This window comes from Thamnophis elegans, chromosome 7 (assembly GCF_009769535.1).
Source record: "Thamnophis elegans isolate rThaEle1 chromosome 7, rThaEle1.pri, whole genome shotgun sequence".
Taxonomy (NCBI): domain Eukaryota; kingdom Metazoa; phylum Chordata; class Lepidosauria; order Squamata; family Colubridae; genus Thamnophis; species Thamnophis elegans.
Window position 1 is genome coordinate 30,716,813 of NC_045547.1, and position 6,872 is coordinate 30,723,684.

Genomic DNA, 6,872 nt, shown 5'->3' on the forward strand with positions numbered 1-6,872 from the left:
TACCGGTCTAATTAGGAACTGGGACCAGAATTCCATCACTAAGTAATGCCATCATTAAGTGAAATGCTCTTAATTTTACAACCTTTTTTGCCATGGTCATATCAAACAGCGATTAAGCAAATCTGAGTTCCCCCACTGAGTTTGCTTGTGAGAAGCCCCCCGGGAAGTTTGTAAAGAGTAATAACGTGACCTTGGGATCCTGCAACTATTGTAACTACATACCAGTTGCCAAGTGCTGAAATTTTGATCACACAACTGCAGGACGCTGTGATGGTTGTAAATCAGTTGATAAAAGGCAAATATATGAATGTTGGTGAAATTCAGTATTTTAGAACCAGATATTGGAGAGTGTCTTCTTTGCAAGAATATTTTAGGTAAAGGTTCCCCTTGCACATATGTGCTACTCATTCCCGACTCTAGGGGGCGGTGTGCTTATTCTCTGTTTCAAAGCCAAAGAGCCAGCACTGTACGAAGACGTCTCCATGATCATGTGGCCGGCATGACTAAACACCGAAGGCGCACGGAACGCTGTTACCTTCCCACCAAGGTGGTCCCTATTTTTCTACTTGCATTTTTACATGCTTTCGAACTGCTAGGTTAGCAGAAGCTGGGACAAGTAACGTGAACTCACTCGGTTATGTAACGCTAGGGATTCAAACTGCTGAACTGCCAACCTTCCTGATCAACAAGCTCAGTGTCTTACCATTGAGCCACCGCATCCCTATAAAGTATATTTTACTTTCATCTAAAAGCAAAAAGCCAGTCTTGCTGAATTGGGAATCTTCCTGCTAATTTTCCTAAATAATGCTCTGCACTTTGTCCCAAAGTTGTATCTGGGTTTTTTCCAGTGACGTGCGATGAGGGATACCGTTGGTGAGGCAAGAGCGTGGCAGTGGCGAGAAGCAACGTCCCCGCCGCTGTGTCCGACAGGCATCTCTCGTTTATGATGGACATAAACGCGAGATGCCTGTCAGACACAGCGGTGGGGGTGTTGCTTCTCGCCGTTGCCGCACTCTGCCGCCCAGCCCCCCGCCTCCTCCGTCCCCGCTGACATTCTTGGGAACAGGTCGGGTGGCTGGCTGGCTGGCTGGAGAAGAGCAGTGAGTCTTTGTGCCGGTTGGCCGGCCAGGCAGGGAGCAGGTCGGGTGGGGTGGGTGGCTGGCTGGCTGGGAGAAGAGCGGTGAGTCCCTCCCCAGCCAGCCACAAGGGCTCACCGCTCTCCTCCTCCTCCTCTTCCTCCCCACTCGATGCTGGGCTGGCTGCAGAAGAAATGGTGGCTGGTGAAAGAAAAACCTCTCCAGAATCACCCTTGCACTTGCGCAGTCGCTCAAGTGCAAGACATGATTCGCTGCTCCCAGATGAGGAGGCGGGAGAATCAGTGCCTCTTTTGCATATTAAATCTTTTGCTTTTTAACTCCGCCTTAACTTTTAAAAGGCGAAAAATTCCTTAAGCAAAAGAGGCCCCGAGTTCTCTCGCCTCCTCCTAGTTAACACTGAGAGCAGACACCAAGCCACTGTGACTTGAAATCTGGTAGCAACTATCCTGGCTTTAATTCATTAAAAAAATATATTTAAAACTCTTTCCTTTCTCTCAGGAGACTGGGGAGGCTCCGCCTCCCTTGCCTCTAGTGACTGCATGTCCCTGGTTTTTTCAGTGACCCTGAGTATGTCAAAGATAGCAAACCTGAATGAAATAGTGCAAAAAAATTTTTTTCAACCTTCAGTGTTTAGTAGCAGAAATCAGCAAAACAGAAGTATTTTCCCTTTGTTACATGGATCAAAGAAATGGATCAAAGAAATGGATCAAAGAAACATTGCAGGTAGTCCTTGATGTACGACTACGATTGAGCCCCAATTGCAGATTACAGGAACCAGAAGCCCTACTCAGTTGATCCTGAGGACAGATAAATCTCCAAGTGCTTCAACATCCCTCTAAAACAGTGAAGGCGAACCTTTTAGGGACTGAGTGTCCAAACTGCAATCCAAAGCCCACTTATTTATTGAAAATTAACCTGAATAATGAGGTTTCACTACCTAAAATAATGATAAACACAGAGTTCAACTAATTGTTCTAAGAAAAATTTCCCTTCATTTTTCCCCTGCTTTTGAAATATTACATTTAGCAACAATATTACATTTTTGTAATATCATTTCTCTCCCCCTCTTTCTCTCTCTCTCTCTTCCTTCCTCTCTTTCTCTTTCTTTCCCTCCCCTTCTCTCTTTCTTTCTCTTTGCCTCCCTCTGTTTCTCTCTCTCCTCCTCCCCCAGGGGGAGGGGGGAAGGAACCCCTGAACTGGTGCTGGCCAAAATGTCTGTTCCTAAAAGAGGCGATTGTTAAGTGAGTTTTGTCCCATTTTGTGACCTTTCTTGCCACACTTGTTAAGTGAATCACTGCAGTTGTTAAATTAGTAACATGGTTAAGTGAATCTAGCTTCCCCATTGATTTTTGTTGTCAGAGGAAAGTGGATCATATGAACCTGGGACATTACAACCATCATAAATATGAAACAGTTGCCAAGCAGTCAAATTTTGATCACATGACCTTGGGGATGTTGCAACAGTTGTGTGAAAAAACAAGTCATAAGTCACATTTTTCAGTGTTGCTGTAACTTCACTAAACGAATGGTTATAAGTCGAGGACTACCTGTATAGAATTTGTGTTGGTATGATGTGGTAGCTGTTTTTGAGTGAGTGGAGGATCTATTTATGTAGTGCTGAATAGCAGAGAAAATTGACTTTTCTTCTCCATCTGGACAGGTAGGAGGCTTAAAACTTACATTTTTGAATTCTTGCTTGCCTATAACTAAAGACATAATCAATATCTTAAGCCTGTGATTTATTTCCCACAAACTAATTACTACAGTATGTTTTATCACTGATAAAAATCTCTGCAACTAGAACTAGAGAATTTGATTATTCAAAATAACTTGATGCAAATCCATTTACTTGATCCATCTCAAAAATAACTGGATATTATTTTGAACAATTAGAGGGGGGAAAACTATGCCCATTTCCATTCTAACTTGATCAGTTTATGAAAATTAATTTCTACTTGCAGCATTGAGTTTTTGTTTCGTTTCTTCTTAATACTGTGAATAGAGATTGCCATAATGATGCTAGGAAATAGACACACCCTACAGTAGCCTTTGTCTGATATATTTAAAGGAAAAGTAGTAAGTTGTAACTAGACTACTCCCTTTTGACTTATTTCCTGTTTCTTTCCCCAAAAAAGAATGTCCTGACTATACCACATACATATATTTTACAATCCCCCCGCAACACATGCGCCAAAGAAAAATAGAAGTTAATAGAGGAGAAAAACTCTCTTGAAAAAAGAATTTCATGGTAAAAGGCTTTCACTGTTGATCTGCATAACGTATTTAACAGAAATAAGTAAAATTCTAAGGAAGAAGAATAATGTAAAATAACTTGATTGCTTGAATACTGAACAGTGAAAGAAAGTTAAAAAAGAGAAATAAGTAATATGGGTGGAATGGGCTAATCCAAATAAAAGAAAGTTAGTCAGGTGTCTCTGTGAGCAAATACGAGTTGAAAAGTAATGTTATATGCCTAAATTTTCAATATGTACAGTATTTAATTAAAGATCTTTATAGAGAAGATGAGCCTCCCATGCAAGAAACTGAATATATGAACTGCTGCAGAACATAATAGCTAGAAGCATGCCTTAGAGCAGGGGTGTCAAACTGGCGGCCGATGGGCCAGATGCGTCACGGGCAGGCCACCCTCACCCCAGCTCCGCAAATGGGAAAAATGTTGCAAAACATCACGTGACAGCAACATGACACAAGTTTGTGACCCGTGCCTTAGAGTATTTCAGGTAGTCTCAACTTATTGACTGTTCATTTAACAAATAGTTTAAACTTATGACAGCCTCAGAAAAGTGACAGCCTGTACTTGATTTACACTTGTATGACTGACACACTATCAGCTAGCATTTACCATAGCTGCGGCACCTTATGGTCATGTGATCAAAATTTACAATCTTCCCAACTGGCGTCCAACAAGTCAATTGAGGAATCCAGATTTGGTGCAGTAATAATGGTCATAAATCCAGGTCCAGTCACATGATGCCTTGCTTCACAACTGCATATTCTGGTCCCGATTGTGGTTGTAAATTGAGGTCTACTTGTATAACCTCTGCTATTTCCATAACATAGTTTCATATAGATGGTAATAGTTTTCATCATAAAATGCCCTTAACCTGCAATATATGGCCAAAGCTAAATGTTCCTGTATAACGTGAGCAGAATAGTTAATATATGTTTAAAATAATATTGTACAGCAGATAGGATTTGGTTTTTAATTCACCCCTCCCCTATTTGTTTCCAGTAAATTGCATCCCACAGGGGTGATTAAAATGATCACCATGCTGCATTATATGTTCAAGTCTTCATGTTCATACTCCCTGGACACAAGCTAATCCGTTGCCTTCTCCTTCAGCATTTGCACTGACAAACAAAACTAACCTGCAGTGAATACTTTTGCTGTTGCTAGTTTGTCTTTTAAAAAAATGAAAACCCCAAGGCAGAAAAACTTGACTCAAATTACATCAGACACTAATATTCTAATTGAAACATACAGTACAACTTTGATAAATTGACAATATGAATGCAATTTAACCATTGTGAGAGTTCCAGATTATTTTTTAAAAAGACTCCCAAAGGGTTAAACAGGATTAATTATCTTGACAGAAATCGAAGTGAAATTCTACTTGTAATTCTTCAAGAACAAATTAGATAGGCATAAAGTAATTTTAAAAATATTTAAATCCTGTATTCATTAGTTCATTATTGTCTTGTCTCCTTGGCATCCTATGATACCACTGGCAGAAATTTTAAGGGATTACTGCTGTTGACCATTAGAGTTCGTTTCTAATATATAAAAAAGTAATTTATCACTATATACAGTAATATATTTACTCTTTTCAGAAGACTGATGTACATTTAGCTGATAATAAAAATTAGAAAAAATGAAGATATGCTACTGAACTATGAAATATAAAGGGTATTATGTACTGTACTTTACATAATCAATAGATTTCTACTTAGTAAGAATAATAGTCATTTCTGTATTTTGAAATATGGGGTTGTGAATTAAAAGTATGGCATGATTCCCATCTCAAGCAAAGGAAATAATCAATAGCACTGAAACTATAGAAGATGAGAAAGGTAGGAGATTCAACTAGTGGAAAGATAGAAGGAAAATCTTTTCTAAATTAGCATGCTAACTTATATAAACATTTTCCTTTTTTTAAATGATGACCCTTCAAATTTTAGTATTTGCATGAAAATTCTCAGATGGAAAGAACAAAGTATGTTCTATATGAAATGTACATAATTATTCAGGTAATCCCACAAGCCATCGAGTAATGTGGCACTAAATATGCCATTTCTCCCACAACCATTCCTATCAGAACTTATTGTTATTTTACGGTGCACAGCACCCATCTTTAACTACACACAATGTACTTAAGAACCTTGGTGCACCTCTAACAAACCAGGGGGTTATTATTCTGTACTATAAATGCTTTAACTACACTGAAAAAAAAGCTGAGCTGTCAATTTGTATAGGTGCAGGTAGTCCTCAACTTACAACAGTTTGCTTAGTGACCGTTTGAGGTTACAACAGCACTGAAAAAAGTGACCAATGACCATTTTTCAAATAACTGTTACAACATCCCCATGGTCATGTGATTTGCATTCAGATGCTTGACAACTGACTCACATTTATAAGGTTGCAGTGTCCCGGGGGTCATGTGATCATGTTTTACCTTTCGACCAGCAAAGTCTAGATTCACTCAGCAAAGTCTAGATTCACTTAACAACCATGTTATTAATTTAACAACTGCAGTGATTCGCTTAACAAATGGGCAAGCAAAGTCAAAAAAAGAAACAAAACTCACTCAATACATTTCTCACTTAGCAACATAAATTCTGAGCTCAACTGTGGTCATAAGTTGAAGACTACCTGTAAAACTCATACTCTTATTATCATAAACAGAGTCCAGGTCATGTTGCTGATAAGTAACTCCAAACCCACTTTTCAGTGGTGCCACGTTGATCCCCTTGTAGACCTACTCACCACCCACAGCTATTTCTACTACAAGTGGGCATCACCAACGTGTATCCCAGGACCTCCCATCCTCCTGCGCCATCAATCTCGGAGTTTGCTGCCTTTCGCTTTTTCACATCTTTCTCACTCACTCAGTATGAGAATTATCGCGGCCAGTTGCCCGTCAACACCGCTGCAAGTGCCAGGCAGCAAACTCCCCTCCCCACCCGGGGGAGTCAGGCCACCGCTCTGCCGCTATGTCCATCATCTCAGCGCCGATCCCTCCTCCCCATCCCTCCCTCCGGCTTCCCACTGAGCCCTCACCGCCACGAGGCACTGCAAACACCAGCCGCCCTGTAGCCGCCGCCGCTCCCCTTCCCTTCTCTGCCAGGGAACCCGACCCTCCGGGGCTCAAGGGAACGGGCGGGGGGAAAGGCCCTCAGGACCCCATGGCCGGGCCGAAACTTCCCCGGTCAGCTCCGTGCCTTGGCAGCTGCTCTCCGTCCCGTCGCGGAGCCACTTGTAAATCCTCCACTGGGGCTCACCGCTGCGGCCCTAATGGGCTTGGAAGAAGAAAAGGGGAGGGTGGGAGAAGGAGAGATTTTTACAGACGAAGACGCGAAATCGCACTGCGCAGGCGCGAAGGCTTCTGGCTTCCCTTTTGGAGTGCCTCCTCGTTCACTGCTCCCCTCCCGCTTGAGAGGGAGAGGGAGGAGCCACAAGCGGGTGACATAACCGGCGGCCTCTCAGGAGATGGCGCCGTCTTCTCCTCCTCTCCCCCCCCATTCCTACCCACCCCC

At 41.9% G+C, this 6,872-nt stretch overlaps 1 protein-coding gene across 3 annotated transcripts in view; it reads right to left on the reverse strand.

The window, feature by feature from the left end:
* TMEM184B (transmembrane protein 184B) overlaps nt 1-6,714 on the reverse strand; it is a 38,169-nt gene extending 31,455 nt beyond the window's left edge. For 2 of the 3 annotated variants that reach the window (XM_032221226.1, XM_032221223.1), the window contains exon 1: nt 6,397-6,714. The gene's annotated coding sequence lies outside the window, so the exon portion shown is untranslated. The remainder of the gene's footprint in view (nt 1-6,396) is intronic. The other variant, XM_032221224.1, reaches the window with a different exon arrangement.
* Nucleotides 6,715-6,872: the final 158 nt, after the last annotated feature.